Here is a 20,453-nt window from a genome sequence, read left to right as displayed (position 1 = left end):
ATAAATTGCATAGGTGTCCCCCTCAAAATCCATTCCATACCAGACCTTATCCGAGCACGCAACCTGGCAGGCTGCAGGAAAAAAGGGGGGGATGAGTGAGAACGCCCCCCTCCTGTAATGTACCAGGCCACCAAAGCGCCTTGTCCCCATGTGGGTCCCGCCCCACAGGGACATGTATCAATGCAAAGAAAAGTTTTAAAAACTGACTTTTTTTTCGAGAGCAGTGATTTTAAGAATGCTTAAAGTGAAACAATAAAAGTGAAATATTACTTTAAATTTCATACGTCTATAGTATGCCTGGAAAGTGGCACATGTTTCCCGTGTTAACAACAGTCCGAGAGCAAAATTACAAATTTCTAAGGAAAAAAGGTAATTTTAAAAGTACTTGCAGCTATAATGAATTGTCGGTCCCGGCAATACACATAAAAGTAATTGAAAAGAATGGCATGGGATTCCCCCACAGTCCATTATCAGGCCCTTTGAGTCTGCTATGAATATTCAGGGGAACCCTGAACCAAAATTAAAAAAAAAAAAAAAATAATTGTGTGGCGATCCCCCCAAATTCCTTACCAGACCCTTCAGGTCTGGTATGGATATTAAGGGGAACCCCATGCCAAAAGAAAAAAAAATGGCATGGATGTCCCCCTCAAAATCCACACCAGACCCTTCAGGTCTGGTGTGGATTTTAAAGGGGAACCCTGTGGCAAATAATAAAAAAAAATGGTGTGGGGTCCCCCAAAAATCCATACCAGACCCTTATCCGAGCACGCAACCTGGCAGGCCACAGAAATAAAAGAGGGGGGACGAGAGAGCGCCCCCCCCCCCCTCCTGAACCGTACCATGCCATATGCTCTCAACATGGGGAGGGTGCTTTGGAGTAGACCCCCAAAACACTGTGTCCCCGTGTTGATGGGGACAAGGGCCTCATCCCCACAACCCTTGCCCGGTGGTTGTGGGGGTCTGTGGGCAGAGGGTTTATCGGAATCTGGAAGCCCCCTTTCACAAGGGGACTTCCCAGAGGCTCAACATGGTGCAAAAGGTGACCTTAACCTAAACCTAAAATCTTGAAAATTTACTTTTGAAGATCTATTAACAAGTTTAAAATTTAGAAAATATTTTACTGATAAAACGTAGGTCTGATGTATTGACGGTTGGTGTGCACCTGACTAATACTTTAGATTGCAAAACATTAGAAAATAGACTCTACACCAGGAACATTTGTAATCATTTTAATTTTATTTTCATAATAAAAAAATCCATGCATGCAGATAAAGGAAACAGAATATTGGCCTTGTAGTCTCTGTACAGCTATGAAAAGCTTATAAATAGATGATGGTTACATGAGAGTGCCTTAAAGGAATAATATTTTGCTTTAATTTTAGGGAGTATGTCTATTACTCTTTACATTTTTCCTCTCTGGAGGTCAACTCCATCCAAAATTAATATTCTGTATGCTGTGATTGCCAACAGCTTGAACCACATATCCGTTTAATATATCCCCCATTGACAAAATATTTCTACCAGATTGCCCAGATTTGCCTAATTACCATTACACAGCCACAGGACAGCCATCAGAAATTTTGGGGCCCCTTTTACAGCTTTAGGCCGGGGCCCAGGGATCGGAGGTGGCGGAACTCTGTTCTGCCATGTTCTGGCAGAAAAAAAAGCCCTGCCCCTGGGGCCCAGGCACCTCAGGATGCCTGGGTCCCCTACATGTGTGTGGATTGCCCTCCCCTGATGGGGACCCTCCATAGCCATAAGGTGTTACAAAATTGGCTGGATTTACAATTGGGGGGATTTACTAAACTGGAGTGCAAAATCTGGTGCAGCTCTGCATGGAAACCAACCCGCTTCCATGTTTTATTGTCAAAGGTTAAAGTGGAGTTCAACTCAAAAGTGGAACTTCTGCTCATCTGTCTTCCCCCTCCGGTGCCACATTTGGCACCTTTTTAGGTGGGGGGGGGACGGGGGCTGGTACCTGTTCTTGACCCTTCCCCCTTCCCCTACCCCTTCCCCACTTCAGGAGACGGCGTCGACCATCATAAATTCAGCTTCCTTCCTTACGCCGCCAGGCTAATTAGAAAGGGCATCGCACTTCACACATGTGCAGTAGTTTGCCGGTTTCCCTTACCAGAAATGGCGGAGGCAGCACCCAACCGCCAATCCAAAAATCGGCTGGGGTGCTGACATTGCAGGAACCCTGGACAGGTAAGTGTCCTAATATTAAAAGTTTAAAAAAAACGTTTTTTTTCATGGGGGGGGGGGGGGGGCTGGAACACCTCTTTAATTGAACAAGCTGAAGTCAGAAGCTGGTACCATGCACAACTGCACCAGATTCTGAGTGCTCCAGTTTTAGTAAATCCCTCCCTCTGCATTTTGTAGTTGTACTCCTTTTCCGCAGAGATTGGTAAATATGGTAACGTCTCACTTTGTATAAAAAATGATTTTAATAAAAATACCCAATGAAGCCAAAGGAAAATTTTAGAACTTTAGTTAATCAACCCCAATGCATTCTTCTTAGGAAATAGATTCATTTCTTTAAAATGCAGCAGCAAGTAAGAGCATGCATTGCAGCTTTTGCAAGGGGCTGGTAGACCGATTTGAAGACCGTTCACACCTTTCAGTGTGAGTTAACATCTGTGTTAATGCCATGCATGGCAATAGGGCACTGGCATTCATTTTTAATGGTAGGTTTATGCATATATACAGGGTAACATAAATATACAATTTAAAATCCAGTTTTCAAATACAAGCTCTGAAATGCTTTCACAATTTAATAGACTAATGCTATATGCATGAAAATGATAGTTATTCCTGTAGTGCTGCCAGATGTTGGTTGGGAAGGTGGGGGGGTCAGTGGTAATGCATGGGGTAACCTCTCCATCTTCAATGAGATTTCAGATTTTTTCAGGTTCTCTTAAAGGTAAAAACAGTCCATGGATGCCCGCCATGGCATCATGCTATTGGCTCATCAGTTCCGGGCCTTCAGCTCACGCGCCATCTGACAGAGGGTGCACACTCCGCAGAATGTGAGGCAAACGCAGTCATCACAGATACTTCCCTATAGGACAAAGACCGAGAAATTAGACATCATGGACTTTTTTTGAAAAATATTGACTTAAGAAGAATTATTAAAACTAAACGGAGCGCAAAAGCTTTTATTCAAATGCCTTATGGGCACAAAATTATAAAAACCTACTTTGTGTGCTCTAATTGCCTTATCAAACCCAGATATTTCTTGTGAAAATGAACAGTGACATCATCACTGTGCTGTACATATCCAGTGCAGAAAGCAGAGCTGTGGGAGGGGCCCAGTAGGTCCACCCACTACACCCTGCCTGCAGAAAACTACAGGAGGGGGCGGAGGGGGGAAACTGCAGCACAAAGAAGAGGGTTTACACTGAATTACTGCATATTTCTGAAAGAAAGACCCAAAGCACACTAAGATAACAGAAACCATACACAGGCCCATATTCAGGGACAAGGGGTGGGCAGAAGGGTCGGCTGCCTTGGGCGCAGTGTGCATTGTAGAGATGGGGGCACTGCAAGTTTCTTCTCCCATAAAGCTGACAGGAGTAGTGACAGCGGCATCACTACTTCTGTCAGCCCAGCGCTGGAATTGGCAAAGAGAGGAGGAGAGTGCAGGAGGAGGTTTGGGCTGTGCTCGCTCTCCTTCTCTTCCTCTTAATAAGCTCGCACATAATGAAGGGTGGGGGTGCGATTTAACATATTTGCCCTGGGCACCAGGCTTCTTGTATTTGGACAATAGTTACTTATCCTGGAGATCAGCTATAAAGATTAAGCAAAAATCAGCCTGGTTGCTTAAAGTGAAACTATTGCAAAAAAAAAATACATACATAATGCACTCTGTCAATAGTATTACCATATCAGAATTTAATCGACCCCTCCTTTCAAATTTTTTTGCATTATTTGTTGATCCTGCTAATAGATCTGTTTTATAACTTTCTTTTACGGGCAAAAATGGCTATACATGGATCATATGCCCATACGATCTGGTATTGATGACACACAGATCCACCGACTCTGGTAAGAGTATCCACCTATATTATTCTTCTGATACTATCAAATTAGAAGTCTATACATCTGCTGAAGTTATCCCTCTGGAAACTGAGTGGTTTATGTGGTCCTTCTATTATTTTGATGGACTACTCTTGGACTTATTTTTTTTTATGTGTATTTAGTCACTAATATATATTTTTTACTTCATATTCACTTTATCTTATGACACTAATATAGGGTTTTGTGTTATTAGCGCTACATTTTCACATGGATTTTATACATGGATCGAAATTCAGTAGGGACCAGCTCAGAGGCTAAGACAGGTGCTAGTCCAGGCATGTGAGAGGCTTGTGCCATTTCTTCAGCTGCTGTGCTGTAACCAGCGGCTTCTGGCAGCCATGCATGGGAGTGACGTCATCGCGGCTCCGGCCAATCACAGCGACAGAGCCCGCGATACTCGGAAGCAACTCCAGGAGACATCTCGCCGGGCACATCGGTGTTCCCGGGACCGCTTCGGTGGCTTCGATCTAAGGTATTTCATAACGAGCTAGTATGCTATGCATACTAGCTCATTATGCCTTTGTCTTGCAGGTTTCTTTTTTCTTTTTCTTTGTGGGTTTAAAACCACTTTAAAGTGGAGTTCCACCCATTTTTTTTCTGTTCCTTGCAAGATAAGGCCCACCCTCAGAACAGTCTGTAATGGTAATATTTTTTTTTTTTTACATTTTTATTTCTAAATACCTTATTTTTCTCTATGCAGTCCCATATGCTATATTTCCTGTCTGCCATTTCGTAATTAGGCGATTCCCCAGGCCTCTTGGGATATCGGTGTCATCTATCCCAGAAGTCCTAGGGACACCCAGTAATGAAATCTTGCGGTATTTCGAGACAGGAAGTTCTGTGTTGATTGACAGGTTGTTATAACAACAGGGCAGGATGCTGCCTTTGTTATGGGAACCTGTAAACAACAGTGCCCCGCAGGGCTGAGCCAGCTCCATGGAATCCTGGAAGCAAATAGGAAGAGGCTTCAGGATGCCCACATCGCCAATGGTCACTGCCTGCCTACTGGGATCCTGTGAGTAATAACGAATTAAGAAGAAGGATTATGCTTACAACAGTATCCTAATTTGCTTGTACAACTAGCGAGAATCATGGGGGCGCTTTTTGGAAAAAATTGCCAAGGAGACTGGAGCTTCGCTTTAACTACTTCCCACCCGGCCAATGTACATATACGGCTGGGTGGGTGCCCTCTCCTTCTAAGTGGATGTTCAGGAATGTCCTTCAGAAGGAGAGGGATTGCCCGCGCAGCGCCACAATCCCGATGCGCTTGTGTCACCCGGAAACCGATCGGCAGGAGGGCTCTGTGATTGGCCCCCCTGATCACATGATGGCCGTGTCCAATCACAGCCGTCATGTGATGTAAACAGCAGATTACTAGGCAATCGGCTCTCCTCTCCTCACACAGAAGTTGTCGCTGAGGAGAGGAGAGCGGATCGCTGCAGCCGGCTGGTGATCAGTGAGTATGAGCTGTTTTATACAGCTTTTTACTCACTGATCACCAGTCTAATATAAACACAAATGTAAAACACACATGTCCCCACACAATGTCCCCAAAACACACATGTCCCCACCAGGGGCTGACTGACAACTCATGGGGCCCCCGGGCAATAGGAGATTATGGGACCCCCAGGCAATCAGAGATTATGGGGCCACACAGTATACAAAAACACACACACACACAGTATTCACACACATGTACACATACTATACACAGACATGTTTCTATTGGCTGAGAAGGTACTGGAGAGGATTTTTACATACTGTCCCTGGATTTACTAAGGCTGGCAACCCTGATGGGGCCCCCTAGTGGCCTGGGGCCCTTAGGCAGGGCCCGAGTGGCTGAATGGTCAGTTCGCCCCCCTGGTCTCCACACAATGTCCCCAAATAATAAAAACACCTGCCCCCCACATATGTCCCACTAAAATCACATATCCCAATGATTATCTGCACACATCTGTCCGTGATCACCTGCACACATCTGGCCATTTGCGTACATATGTCCGTGATCACACCAAACCAATTATTATACACTTAACAGAATTTTTTTTTACCAAAAACATGTAGCAGAATAAATTTTGGCTTAAATTTTTGACACAATTCGATTTTATTGGATTTCTTTTAAAATAGAAAGAAGAAAATATTGTTTTTTTTTTCCAAATTTACGCTCTTTTTCCGCTTATATCGCAAAAAAATAATAAAAAAAAATGGAGTTGTGAATAAATACCACCAAAATAAAGCTCTATTTGTGCAAACAAAATGATAAAAATTTTATTTGGGTACAGCGTAGCATGACCGCGCAATTGTCACTGAAAGTGCAAGAGCGCTGAAAGCTGAAGAACGGTCTGGGAAGGAAGGGGGCAAAAGTGCCCGGTATTGTAGTGGTTAAGCATTGTCCATAAAAAAAGCAGTCTTCTCTACAGGACGTACGGTCTCCAGCAGTTATTACAAAACCATTTACAAGGGGATGTGTGCAACTTGTAAAAGAAAAAAAGAAAAAGGGAAGTGCAAACACATGGCAAAATCAATCACTTTAAAAGAAAAGGACAGAAAAGGTTGCATAAAAGTGCAGTCTCTTCTGCCCTTTTTTACATTCAATAAAGGGATTTATTGTACAAGGTGTTTTTGCTTCCCTTTTTCTTTGTGTCTTCTAAAGAATTGTACAAAACCACAGTTAACCGCTAAAGAGGAACTAAAGTCATTAAAAAAAAAAACACGTATGAGCGGACAAGCTCTTTCTTACAGAAGAGACATGCAGGAGGTCATTTACCAAAACTGGAGAAGGCAAAATCTGGTGCAACTCTGCATAGAAACCAATCAGCTTCCGGGTTTAATTTTCACAACGTAACCGCTTGCCGACCAGCCTCCATCATACTGCGGCAAGTCGGCACGGTCCCGCAAACTGTCATAGCTGTACGTCGGCTTGTGGGATCAGGATGGGATTCAGGATAGCAGGCGCCCGCTGCACAGTGGGGGGTGTCGATGCTTGTGTCCGATGGTCACGATGACCGCCGGCCACGAGCGATCATGAGCAGGAGACACAGAACAGGGATGAGTGTGTGTGTAAACACACACTTCCCTTTTCTGACAGGAGTGACAGGCCGTGTGTTCCTATTAGCTATGAACCACGATCCGTCACTTCCTCCCCCTTCAGTTAGAATCACCTCCCAGGGAACACAGTTAACCCCTTGATCGCCCCCTAGTGTTAATCACTTCACTGCCAGTGACATTTATACAGTAATCAATGCATTTTTATAGCACTGATCACTATAAATGCCAATGGTCCCAAAAATGTGTCAAGTGTCCGATATAATGTCGCAGTCACGATAAAAATCGCAGATCGCCGCCATTACTGGTAAAAAAAAAAAAAAAAAAAAAATGCTATAAATCTATCCCCTATTTTGTAGACACTATAACTTTTGCGCAAACCAATCAATATACGCTTATTGAGATTTTTTTTTTTTAACCAAAAATATGTAAAAGAATACATATCGGCCTAAACTGAGAAATTTGAGAAAAGGTTTTGCTCTTAGTTCTACTTTCACTGAACAAGCTGAAGTTAGAAGCTGATTGGCTACAATGCAGAGATGCACCCGTATTAATAAATCTCTCCCACAGTGTCTTTTCTGAAATAAGATAAACATAAACTGCCTGTTTGCAATCTTTAACCGCTAGCCGCCACAGTTATAATGTGGCAGGTTGGCATGGCTGCGTAAATCGCCGTAGCTGTACGACACTTCTTTTAGACGTCACAGCAGGCGCGCCCGTGCACGCGCCCGCTGCGTGCCCCCGAAACCGACAAGCGTGCTTGTGGTGCAATGAACTCCGGGCAATCGGAATGTTTCCAACACTTTGTTTAATCTATGCCACGAAGAATTAAGGCAGTTCTGAAGGCAAAAGGGGGTCCAACCCGGTACTAGCATGGTGTACCCAATAAAGTGGCTGGTAAATTTGTACATGTGACATATCAATAGGAATTGTCCTAAGAAGTTCAAGAAGGCCTGGCTCAGTGGGACTGCTCTATGACTGCCTGAGACTATGGCAGTCTGGTTGCCATGCTGCTCTGGCCAATCAAAATAGCCAAAGACCAGGTACCCAGAAAAAGTCACGGATTAGAGGCCAGAAATGGACCTCATGGAGACCGTAGATGGGAAGTTAAAATTGTATTTTCATAACTTGTCTATAGTACAGAAAATATATATAAAACCATTATAAAGAAAAATTACAAAACACTATGCAGTGCCTTTAACCACTTGACCTCCAGAACATTTACCCCCCTCCACAACCAGGCCAGTTTTTGCACGGTCATGCAACACTGTAACCAAAAAAAAATCTATATAATTTTTTCCTCCACAAATAGAGCTTCCTTTTGGCGGTATTTGATCACCACTGCATTTTTAATTTTTTGCGCTATAAAAAAAAAAAAAGGACCAACATTTTTGAAAAAAAAAAATATATTCTTTGCTTTCTGCTATAAAACAAATCCAATAAAAAACAAAAACAAATTTCTTCACAAATTTAGGCTACAATGTATTCTGCTACATCCAAAAACCATACATTGATTGGTTTACACAAACTTTATAGCGTCCACAAGCTATGGCATATATTTTAAAAAAATATATATTTATTCATTCAAGTAATGGTGGTGATCAGCGACTTGTAGCAGGACTGCGATATTGGGGTGGACATGCTGATGTTTTTTTACACTTTGCGGGAACCAGTGACACCATAATACAGCGATCAATGCTAAAAATATGCACTGTCACTGTACTAATGACACTGGCAGGGAAGGGGTTAAGCATCTAGGGCGATCAAAGGGTTAACTGCGTGCCTAGCCAGTGTTTTTGTGAACTGAATACGTTTCTTTTAGTAAGGGATGTGCCGGATTTTATTTCGCTGCTTTGTAGGAACACAAAAGCCATCCCTTCCTGCCTGTCAGAACGGAGCTCTACCTTGTTTACAGGGGCAGAGCTACATTCTGTGTCTCTGCCCGACGATCGGCAGGTGCCGGAAGACATCACAGCACAGAATAGTCACAGCAGAAGCGGCCTGCTACCGCCGTGGGCACTCCCACACATATATATATCGTATACGTGATCCGATGCACAGCTGCCGCCCTGTAGCATTAAAAGTGCTATAGGGTGATCAGCAAGTGGGTTAAAGAACACATTTTTGTAATAGTAAAAGATATGATTGTGCTCATTATGCTGTCGTCTAATCCTTACCGGGATGTGGTAGCGCTCCCTTATGCCAGTGCGCATGGCCAGTAAGGCACCTCCTATAAACGGCAAGCAGCAGCACTCTCCGTAGTCTGAGGCTACTCTGCACGCCAAAATGCAAGGGACAAATGCTCCGCAAAGGCCTGAAAGAGAGAAGAACTTTGGGTTAATGAAAAAGTCAAAGTGCTCAAGAAAGTGGGTTGAAGGATGCTGAATGTCATTTAACCTGGAAGAGGAGCAGAACCACAGCGCTAGATTAGCGAGTCTACTGGCGACAGCACCTGAGATCGGTAAAGTATACCACGAGGAGCCGCTGGGGGGTCAATTTTTTAAACTAATTCAATACCGGGCACTTACACCCCCTACCTGCACAGGCCAATTTTCAACTTTCAGTGATGTCGCTGTTTAACCCCTTGCCGTCCGCGCTATACCCGAATGGCGGCCACAGCGCTTACCTGAATTTCCGAGAGGCTGTCATAAGATGGCCTCCCGTGGTGTGCGCTGTGATCACTGAGACTCGGTGATCCCTGATCTGAGTAAGGGGCCGCTCCCGGCCCCTTACCATGTAATCAGATGTCAGCCAATCGCATGATGTAAACAAAAGCTTGGTAATCGGTAAAAGCCAATCACCAGCTCATCTGCAAGGGACATCGGTCCCGAAGATGAAGAGGCTATTATGCACCATCTGTGCACACCAGTACCCCCTGCCAGTGCCCACAAGTGCCAGCTATCAATGCCCACCAGCAGTGCCAATCAGTACTACTTAGCAGTGCTGCCTATCAGTGTAACCCATCAGCGTACACCAATGAAGGAGAAAAATTACCTGTTTGCAAAATTTTATAACAAAATATATATAATATATTTTTTTTAAAATCAGGTGTTTTTACATTTTTTTTTAACAAAAAATAAAAATCGCAGAGGTGATCAAATACCACCAAAAGAAAGCTCTACTTGTGAGAAAAAAAAAGAAGATAAAAATGTAATTGGGGTACTGTTGTATGACCGCGCAATTGACATTCAAAGTGTGAAAACTGAAAATTGGTCAGGGGGGGGGGGGCTTTAAGTGCTCAGTAAGCAAGTGGTTAAATTACAATTGCGCGGTCATACAACACTGTTCCCAAACAGAATTTTTATCATTGCGTAATTGTCAATATCATAAGTGTCATTTTGTGGGGCTAAGTCATTTGTATAGAACAAGGAAAGCAGTAAAATAATAGATCCCCTGCAGCCAGCAACAATAGATCCCCAACACAACAATAAACCCCTCTTGGCAACAATGGACCCACCCCCTCCCAAACAAAATACCACCCCAGCAACAATAGACCCCCTGCCTGCAGCAACAGCAGATCTCCCAGCAGTGGTAAATCTCAATTCAAACGGCTCATTCAATTCCATTTTTTCAATTTGCAAACTATGGGGAAGAACACAACAGTCGAATGTTTTTTGGGTTCATTGTAAAACCTCTAATACGTACAGATGCCCATGTCTTCACAACAGTCCATAACTTCGGAGTTCCACTCGCTTTTACTGGGAGCGTAGCCCTGCATTGCCTGGGGCTGGGAGGTCATTGGGTAAGACATTGTGATCTGGAATAGAACATAAAGACATCAGCAATAAGGCTAGGACGTAGTAAGTACGGTATGTATTGACCCTCATATACCTTAATACCTGACAAATCAATAACAAAAAAATCAGCAGAGGACCCCTGCTTTGTGAGGAGTAGGAGGACCAAAGGCGGTGAAACACTCTCACAGTAGATGTGAACTAAGAGGGGGGAGATCACACTGGACTGCATCAAAAACACGCATGCAAAAAAGCATCTGGAGCACATCTGGACTGCGTTTCTATGGTGTGAACAACTTGACAGGCTGGTTGTACGATTGATCAACTTGGGTACAATCAGCTTGCCCATACATGGTTAAAAACACAGCCGTCACCCAGCTGAACCAGACGAGATTTAAACCGTCTATGCCCTTGTACACACAGTCGGAGATTCCGACAACCAAATCCGTCGGATTTTGTCCGAAACTGTTGCATACACACGTTTGGACAAAGTTGTCGGAAAAACCGATCTTTCAGAACGTGATGACGTAATTTCGTTACGATGGGACTACGTTCAGGCTAGTAGCCAATAGCTTTGATGTAGGAATTTGATCTGAGCATGCGTGGCACTTTGTCCGATCGGAATTCTCTACACATGATCGGAGTATGTCCTATCGGAGCATTTTGTCAGAAAATATTTCCGGCAAGTTGGAAAATTTGGTCCAACGGATATTCCGATGGAAACAGTCCGATGCAGACCACACACAGTCGAAATATCCGACAGAATGCTCCGATCGGACACATTCCGTCGGAATCTCCGATCGTGTGTACAAGGGCTATGACCGGCTTTAGGCAGGCAATAGATTATGCAATTTTTTTTTCCTTCCCTCCACCACGGGTTGAAGGAAAGAGAAAATGGCTCGATTCCCCCATCAACTCCCTCCCACAGTGCTATTGCATTCTGACGATGTGGAGCCTTCCCTGCAGGCAGAACACAATGATTAGTGCAATGATTAGTGCTGCCGGCTATAACCAGCGGCACTAATCGTTTGGGGAAAACCTGACAGTCTGGTTGTATACAAGTTGATTTTTTTTAGATTGACTTGTGTACAATCAGGGTACCCATATATGGATCAAAATTTGGACCGCCCTAGCTGAATCAGCTGAATTTCGATCCATGTATGGATGGCTTTAGATATACTAGTAGCTTTAGATACACTAACAAAATTGAAGCTGAACTGAAGCTACCACTTTTTAAACAGCTACAGCAACAGTTTTCCTTTTGGAATAAGGTTTTCAATAAAAAAATTTAAATAAAAGCTGACCATTGTAAGCACCCTTGTGGATGGTAAATGGTTTGTCTCAACCCCCTACCTCCTAAATCTGCAGGACAGCTTGTTCTGTTGAGAAACTCGAGAGACTCGGACTCCATTCACACTTGAAGGACTCCAAAGTTTTGCCGACGTTGGAGTGCAACTTTGGATGGGTGCAAGTTGGAGATGACTTTGGCTTTGTCCAGTGATAATTGACAACTGTTGCACACAAACATTGCATTGTATAACATTCTGGTATGACTTATTAACATTAACATTGACGCCTATGACCCTCAAGTTGCATTAAAGTCAGACCAAAGTAGTACATGAACGACTTTGAAGTTGCTGCAACTTTAAGTCACGCATATATGAATGGGTTTCATTGGAAAACATGGGGAACGACTTGTCATGCAACTTTGAAGTCCAAAGTTGCATGACAAGTCGCACAAGTGCGAATGGAGCCTTACTGGGCAGATCACCAATTGAAAATAAAATAAATCTTAAAAAAAGAAAACAAATGCAGCCATCACATCTAAGAATTGGTGAGCTGCAATAGAATACATGTTTGCTCTTGGATTTAATACTACTTTAACATAAGAAAAGAGCAAATACGTTTCACTTGTGTTTACTTAAAGCTGTGGAAAAGGGAGAGCATGTAGTATGTTCCACGTAGCACTACAATATAGTAGGGTGAGGCTAGTTTTAAGATTTCATGGAAAAAAAAAAAAGATCCTCGCCAAATCTCACGTACATACCAAAGGAAGCATAAAGGCATGAAAAAGATGCAAAAAATATGCTTTGGATATGGTCTAAAACAGCCTTTCTCAACCTTTTTAACATGGAGGAACCCTCGAAATTCCAGACTCGGGGAATCCCTACAGATAATTACTATATCAATTTTCTCAGTACAGGCATACCCCACTTTTAAGTACACAATGGGGTTTAGTTACTAAAGCTAGAAAGTGAAAAATCAGGCTCACTTCTGCATAGAAACCAATGAGCTTCCAGGTTTTATTACCAAAGCTTCATTGAACAAGCTGGGCTTAGAAGCTCATTGGTTTCTATGCAGAAGTGAGCCTGATTTTTCACTTTCCAGCTTTAGTAACTAAACCCCATTGTGTACTTAAAGTGGTTGTAAACCCTTACAACACACTTTGACCTACAGGTAAGCCTAGATTAAAGCTTACCTGTAGGTCCAAGAAATATCTCCTAAATCTATACGGTTTAGGAGATATTTGCTGAAAGACAGGCACCGCTGTCATGCGCCTTAGACAGCAGCGCGCAGGTGCACTGAGCGCGGCATCGTCAACGACGAAGATGCCACGGGAGTGACGCCATCGCGGCTTCGCAAAATGACAGCGGCGGAGCAGCGAGACCCCACCAAGAAGATGGATGCGCCGGACTACAGGGGACAGCGGTGACTTCGCTGGCTCCTGTGCCAGGTAAGTGACACATAATGGACTACTATGCGATGCATAGTAGTCCATTATGCTTTGCCTTTGCATGGAATGAAAGAGGAAGTAAACTCATCAGGGTTTACTTCCTCTTTAAAAGTGGGGTATGCCTGTGCACTGGTGTGATAACCACAGAAAAGAATATGTCTTACATTTGTGGTCAACGCAAACTCTCTCCACCTTAGGCCCCATTCACACCCGAGCATAGCGTTTTCAGGCAGAAAATGGCGCAGGTGTTGCCGCGATTTTGTGCAGGGCAAAAGGTCACCAATGTAAAAAGAAGAAAAATGCCCAAATCAGCCTGATTCGAGCGACAAAAAAGGGTCCAGAACTTGTTTGAGCTTCAGGCGACTTGGAGTGGAGATGTGAACCATCTCCATTGAGAATAATAGATTTTTTACCCTCCAGCGTTTTGGAGCTCCAGGCTTCAAGTGTGAATGGGGCCAACTGGTTACTCGGCTGAGAGGCAGAAGTTGCTCATTGCTCAAGGAACCCCTAGAAACCCTGAAGGAACCCTAGTTGAGAAAGGCTGGTCCAAAAACAGCCAAGAGTGACACTTCTTATGACTTTTCTGGATAGATTTTACATTCATGATACTTTTATTTGGGAATCCATAGCAGGCAATTGAATCGTTTTTATAGAATTGGATGAGCTGGGGTCATTTCTAATGAATTGCCATGGGTTATGCACATTGACACCTTATTACAGGCATACCCCACTTTTAAGTACACAATGGTGTTTATTTACTAAAGCTAGAAAGCTAGAAAATCAGGCTCACTTCTGCATAGAAACCAATGAGCTTCTAACCTTAGCTTGTTCAATTAAGCTTTGGTAATACAACCTGGAAGCTCATTGGTTTCTATGCAGAAGTGAGCCTAATTTTTCACTTTCTAGCTTTAGTAAATAAACCCCATTGTGTACTTAACCACTTGCAGACCGGACCATTTTGCTGGTCAAAGACCAGACCACTTTTTGCGATTCGGCACTGCGTCGCTTTTACTGACAATTGTGCGGTCGTGCGACGTGGCTCCCAAACAAAATTGACGTCCTTTTTTTCCCACAAATAGAGCTTTCTTTTGGTGGTATTTGATTGCCCCTGCGGTTTTTATTTTTTGCGCTATAAACAAAAAACGTACATCGTCGTGCGCTGGTCGGGAAGTGGTTAAAAGTGGGGTATGCCTGTACAACACTTTAATAGAGGGGTTGATTTACTAAAACTGGAGAGTGTAAAATCTGGTAAAGCTCTGCATAGTAGCCAATCAGCTTCCAACTTCAGCTTAGTTTTGACAAAAAAAAAAAAAACCTGGAAGCCGATTGGTTTCTATGTAGAGCTGCACCATATTTTGCACTCTCCAGTTTTAGTAAATCAAACCCAGACAGTCAATGGTTAGTTGGATGACACGTGTTCTCCAAACAGGTGTGGTTTAGATCAGTCTTGCTGTGTTTGCATTGAGATGGAAGCTCATGTGTGCTGAAAAAGCTTGAAGACTTTACTAGAACAGAAAGAAATAATACAGAGCGCCACACCTATGGAATTTTAAAAGGTTTAAAAAAAAAAAGTTTTGGAACCCCCCTAAGTTTTCAGTAAAATAGTCTATTAATCTACAGATGCAGCCAACGCATGTGCTGGGGTTTGAAGTTCCCCCTTTACGTAATGCATATTGTAGTCTGGTGCTCTGTCCTAATGCGAGACCAGCTTGCATTTTTTGTAGAAGGGCAGCTATAGGTACGAGATGAAAGCTGCTTGATGTTTTGATGCTATTAATATCATGAAATGAGCAGATGCCTAGGGGTAGGAAGGCACCGTCATAGACACACCTGAGCCAGCAGGTCTCAGAAAAACAATATAGAACTTAAAGAGGGATTCCACCTAAAAAAAAAAATATTAAAAGCCAGCAGCTATAAATACTACAGCTGCTGACTTTTAATAAATGGACACTCACCTGTCCTGGGTTCCAGCCTTGCCGGCAGCCGAGGCCGATCGATCGCTCGGCTCTCGGCTGCTGCCGTCACCATTCTAGGTGAGGGAATCAGGAAGTGAAGCGAATCGGCTTCACTTTCCGGTTCCCTATTGCGCATGCGCGAGTCACGCAGCGCAATAGGAATTGTCCGCGCTGTCTCTGGGACCCGTGTGTGTCCCAGCAGACAGCGCGGCAGGACAGGAAATGACATAGACTCCCATGGGAGTCTATGCCCGGAAGTGGGTGTAAATACCTGTCTTTGACAGGTATCTCCACCCCCCTCCCCCCTGAAAGGTGCCAATTGTGACACCGGAGGGGGGGGGGGGATCCAATCAGCGGAGGTTCCACTTTAGGGTGGAACCCCGCTTTAAGTAAAACAAGATTATTATTTTTTTACCAGCCAATTGTTTGTCAACCTTAGAAAAGGCTGGTATAACAGGTCAGTCTTGTGCATAAGCTGGTTTTGGCCAACGTAGGCTTGCATGGTTGTGCCATAAGGATTCAACAGCACCAAAGGTGTCCTCAATGTCGTGGAACCATTGCCACATTGAGGACATCAAATGGAAGACTTGACTAGCTCTCTTAATGGGACTTACAATTAATTAACAAAAAACTCAAGCCGCGTAAACACGGGCGGACTGTCTGGCCAATTTAGTCCGTCGAAACACATTTCAGCGGACAGTCCGCTCGTGTGTGGGCTTCAGCGGACTTTTTCAGCGTGCAGTCTGGCGGACTGAGTATTTAAGAATTTCCGTAATATTGTCCGTCGTACTTTGGTTTCAGCGGACAATCCGCTCGTGAGTAGGCTAGTTCGACGGACTAAGTATGGCACATGCTCAGAAAGGATTTACACGGCGGAAGGGTGCTTTGCTGTGTCTTGGACTTCCTATTTCTAGTCCCGTCGTACCTGCTGTACACGTCATCGCGCAAGCTTTCGACGGACTGTTTGTGCATCCGTGTGTGGTCAAGTCCGTTCATTCGAAAGTAGGACGGACTGTCCGTCGGATTGTCTGACGGACTAAGTTGGCCATACAGTCCGCCCGTGTGTACGCGGCTTCAGTCTTATTGATGGACTTCTCCTACTCAACTAGGGTTGCCACCTCATCCCTTTAAACCTGAACACATATTAAATTACACAGGTTCTGTGGCTGGTTAAGGTTGCAATTAAACTCACTTAGTGACTTACATGCATTAAATTAGCCACAGAACCTGTGTAATTAATATGTGTTCAGGTTTAAAGGGATGAGGTGGCAACTCTATACTGAACTGAATACAAAAAAAAAAAAAACACAATGGTTGAAACGCCTTCACTGATCCCATGGAACCCATAGACAACTATTATCTCATCAAATCCTCTTGACTTGTGAAAGATTATTGATCTTAGAACCATTTTTCATCAAGAAATCTCTCCCATCTAATGCAGTTCCCTTTCCCCGCCCATTCCCTTCCTTTTTTCTTCTTTGCTGTTTTTTCTTTTGTTTTTTTACGCAATTTCAAATTTTTTTTTATTTTGTTTCTTGATCAGACACTTGCACCCTTGATCTTAATCCACATATTTTACATTTTTAACATTTCTATGTGATTTTTCTTTTTTACATTTTGATTCTGGATCAGAAACTTGCACCCTTGATCTTGATATTAATACATTATTATTATTTTTTTTAACCACTTTTATGTGATTTCTGTTTGATTCTGGATCAAAAAGTTGCAGCCTTGATCTTGATCCAAATATTTTCTATTTTAAAATTTTGCACCCTTGATCTTGATATCGATCCAAACATATATCCTGCTTTAGTTGTTCTGACCAAGACATACCCATTTTGTCTTATTTTTATATTTTTTCTCACTACGACTTGACATGACATATATAACAACATTTCCCATTGGATCTTTTCTATAGTAAATTTCACAAAAGTATGGTGATGATTTCATACCGCTCCTCCTATAGAAACCCATTCTTTATAATTTAATGTTTATACATATTGGGGTTGATTTTACTAAAGGCAAACATACTATGCACTGCAAGCGCAGTTGCTCCGGATCTTAGTAAACAAGGTAAATATTCACTTTGCAAAGCATACTCAATCACATGCAAAAAAAAAAAAAAACCCTGATTTTTTTTCTTGCATATGATAAAAAAAACAAAAAAACAAAAAAAAAAACTTGATTTTTTTTTTCTTGCACATGATTAGATAATAGAAATCAGTAGAGCATCCCCTCATTTCAAAGCTTCCCCTCAAATGTAGAGCAAGTGCACAGTATATTTGGCTTTAGTAAATCAACCTTACCTGGCTACGATGTACTCATTGAGTTTAATTTACTAAAAACGGGAGGGTGCAAAATCTGGTGCAGCTGTGCATGGTAGCCAATCAGCTTCCAGGTTTTAGGCTGGGTTCACACTGCTGCGATGCGGGAATGCTGTAAATCCGCGGCGGGTTCCCGCATCGCATGCCTCCCGGCGGCAGTTCACACTGCCCTATGCGAACTGCTGGGAGTGTCAGTGAAAAGTTAATGACACCCCCCAGATCAGTTCACATATCGCAGTGCGATCTGCAAACTCAGACAGGAATCGGATCGCATGGTGTGAACACCCATGCGATCCGATTCTGCTGCGGACCAAAAAAAAAGGATCCTGTGCGAGTTTGGGCCGGATGCGATGCGAATTCAGCCATACTATCTGTATGGCTAAACTCGCATCGCACAGAGATCAGATGTGATTTACACTGCAGTGTGGTGCAGTGTGGTGCGAATCACATTCGATCTCGTCACCACAGCAGTTTGAACCCAGCCTTATTGTCAAAGTTTAACTGAACAAGCTTAAGTTAGAAGCTGATTGGCTACCATGCACAGCTGCACCAGATTTTGCACTCGATTTTGCACTCGAAAAATATATAGAAAAACAATCAGTTTGATTTACTAAAATCAAACTGATTGTTTTTCTATATATTTTTCGTTCACCTGTCATATTTTATGTAAAAAAAAAACGGATCTTACAAATAAAGAAATGTATAAAAATAATTGCACAACAGCTGGCTTTTAAAACCCAGAGAAGTTGAAAAACAAAATGATAAATAAGAATAATAAAATAAAAATATATAATAAATTAAAAAAAGTATATTTACATATATATATATATATATATATATATATATATATATATATATTATATATATATATATATATGTGTGTGTATATATATTTACATATATATATATATATATATATATTTTTTTTTTTTTTACATATATATGTGTGTGTATGTATGTATAATATATATATATATATATATATATATATTACACACACACACACACACACACACACACACACACACACACACACACACACACACACACACACACACACACACACACACACACACACACACACACACACACACACACACACACACACACACACACACACACACACACACACACATTTAAAATATATGTGTTCTGCCTTTATCCATCAATATAGTTCATTGCCCATGCAAAATTGCAGAAAGCAGCCTCATACAAAAAAGTACCAAGGAGAAAAGTCACCATAGGTGAAACGTACCTGTGCTGTAGCGATGTCTTAAAACAAAGGTGCGGAATGGCAAATCTTTCCAGAGTTAGGTATTTATACATCACCACTGAGCCAAATCTGGGAGGGCACAGCAGATATTGTGACCATAGGTTTCCATCACCTCCCTTTCTTTGTCACAGCCGCACCCATGTGACCATTCCTATTCACCTTATCTCCGCATCACCTGAAAGGTGCTGCTCTCATCTCAGCTGCTACCGTCTCTGCCCCCGTCTGCCTGCCCAGACCCCTGCTGTTTGTTGGGAATTCATGGAGTGGAGAACACAAAGCCTGACTTTCTAAATTAACAAATTGAATAGAATCTCAGGAATTCCCTAGTTTAGCATCTGAATAAGGACCGACCCCCCCCCCCCCCCCCACCTCAATAACACTGTTTAAGAATACCAACATACAGTAAAACCATGTTTTGAAAGCATTATTCGTCCCGGAAACATGCTTGTAATCCAAAGCACTTGTATATCAAAGCAAGTTTTACCATAAGAAATAATGGAAACTCAGACGATTCGTTCCACAACCATTTATTCATAGGTTCTTCAGTTTATAGTCCATATAAAAAGATTATAGGAATGTGATTGGTTGTGTAGCCATAAAATGTCCATCCACAAATGGAAGCCTCCACAAGGGGATTAGACATGGGCGCCGTCAATAAATTTGTCTCGTTCTGTTCCGTTGCGGTTCGTATTAAAATTAATTCCTACTTCGTATTTCGTGTGCGAAATTCCGTTTCAATTCGTACGAAATACGAATCGTCGTTAGGTTCGTTAACTTGTACGAACGTTCGTTATGATGAATTTAAAGACAAAAATATACCTCAATATGACAGTCGATGCTGATGGAAGTTTGGTTTTTCTCCGAAATACGAAATTCCGTTGAAGAATTTCCTATCCGAAATTCATTTCCAGACGAATTTTCGTTAGATGAGGGGCTCCCACCATCCCTGTGCTGTGCTGACTTCCTCCTGGGGATTCGTAAAACAAAAGTTTGTATTTCGTACAAAATTCGGATGCACGGCAATTCATATTTCGGATCCTCCCGAACGTACGAATTTAGGGAAATTCGTACGAATTTGAGATTTGTACGAAACAAATCGCACATGTCTAAAGGGGATTAGAAGCAAAATCCAGCAGGAGCTATAGGGTATAAAAGAGAAACGAGCTGCCTCTAATGCTGGCCATACACGGGTCAAATTTTCAAAAGAACTTTCTTTTGAAAATCAGAAAATTTGCGCGCTTTGTGATCTGATGATGCCACCATTGATTTTGAAATTCGACCAACCAAACCTTCAATTTCACCTCATGT

The 20,453-nt window shown here is 42.6% G+C and overlaps 1 pseudogene across 1 annotated transcript; it reads right to left on the bottom strand.

Moving 5' to 3' along the window:
* Nucleotides 1-1,215: 1,215 nt before the first annotated feature.
* Nucleotides 1,216-19,286, bottom strand: LOC143933656 (cornifelin homolog; annotated as a pseudogene). The gene is made up of 4 exons (XR_013263134.1): nucleotides 19,112-19,286; nucleotides 10,771-10,882; nucleotides 9,303-9,439; nucleotides 1,216-3,061 (listed from the first exon to the last, which is right to left on the bottom strand). The product of XR_013263134.1 is annotated as a cornifelin homolog (transcript).
* Nucleotides 19,287-20,453: the final 1,167 nt, after the last annotated feature.

The sequence above is a fragment of the Lithobates pipiens genome, unplaced genomic scaffold (assembly GCF_037356315.1).
Source record: "Lithobates pipiens isolate NorthernLeopardFrog02 unplaced genomic scaffold, aLitPip1_a1.2 Scaffold_27, whole genome shotgun sequence".
Taxonomy (NCBI): domain Eukaryota; kingdom Metazoa; phylum Chordata; class Amphibia; order Anura; family Ranidae; genus Lithobates; species Lithobates pipiens.
Note: the sequence above shows the minus strand (reverse complement) of the source record. Positions and strands in the feature narration are given on the sequence as shown.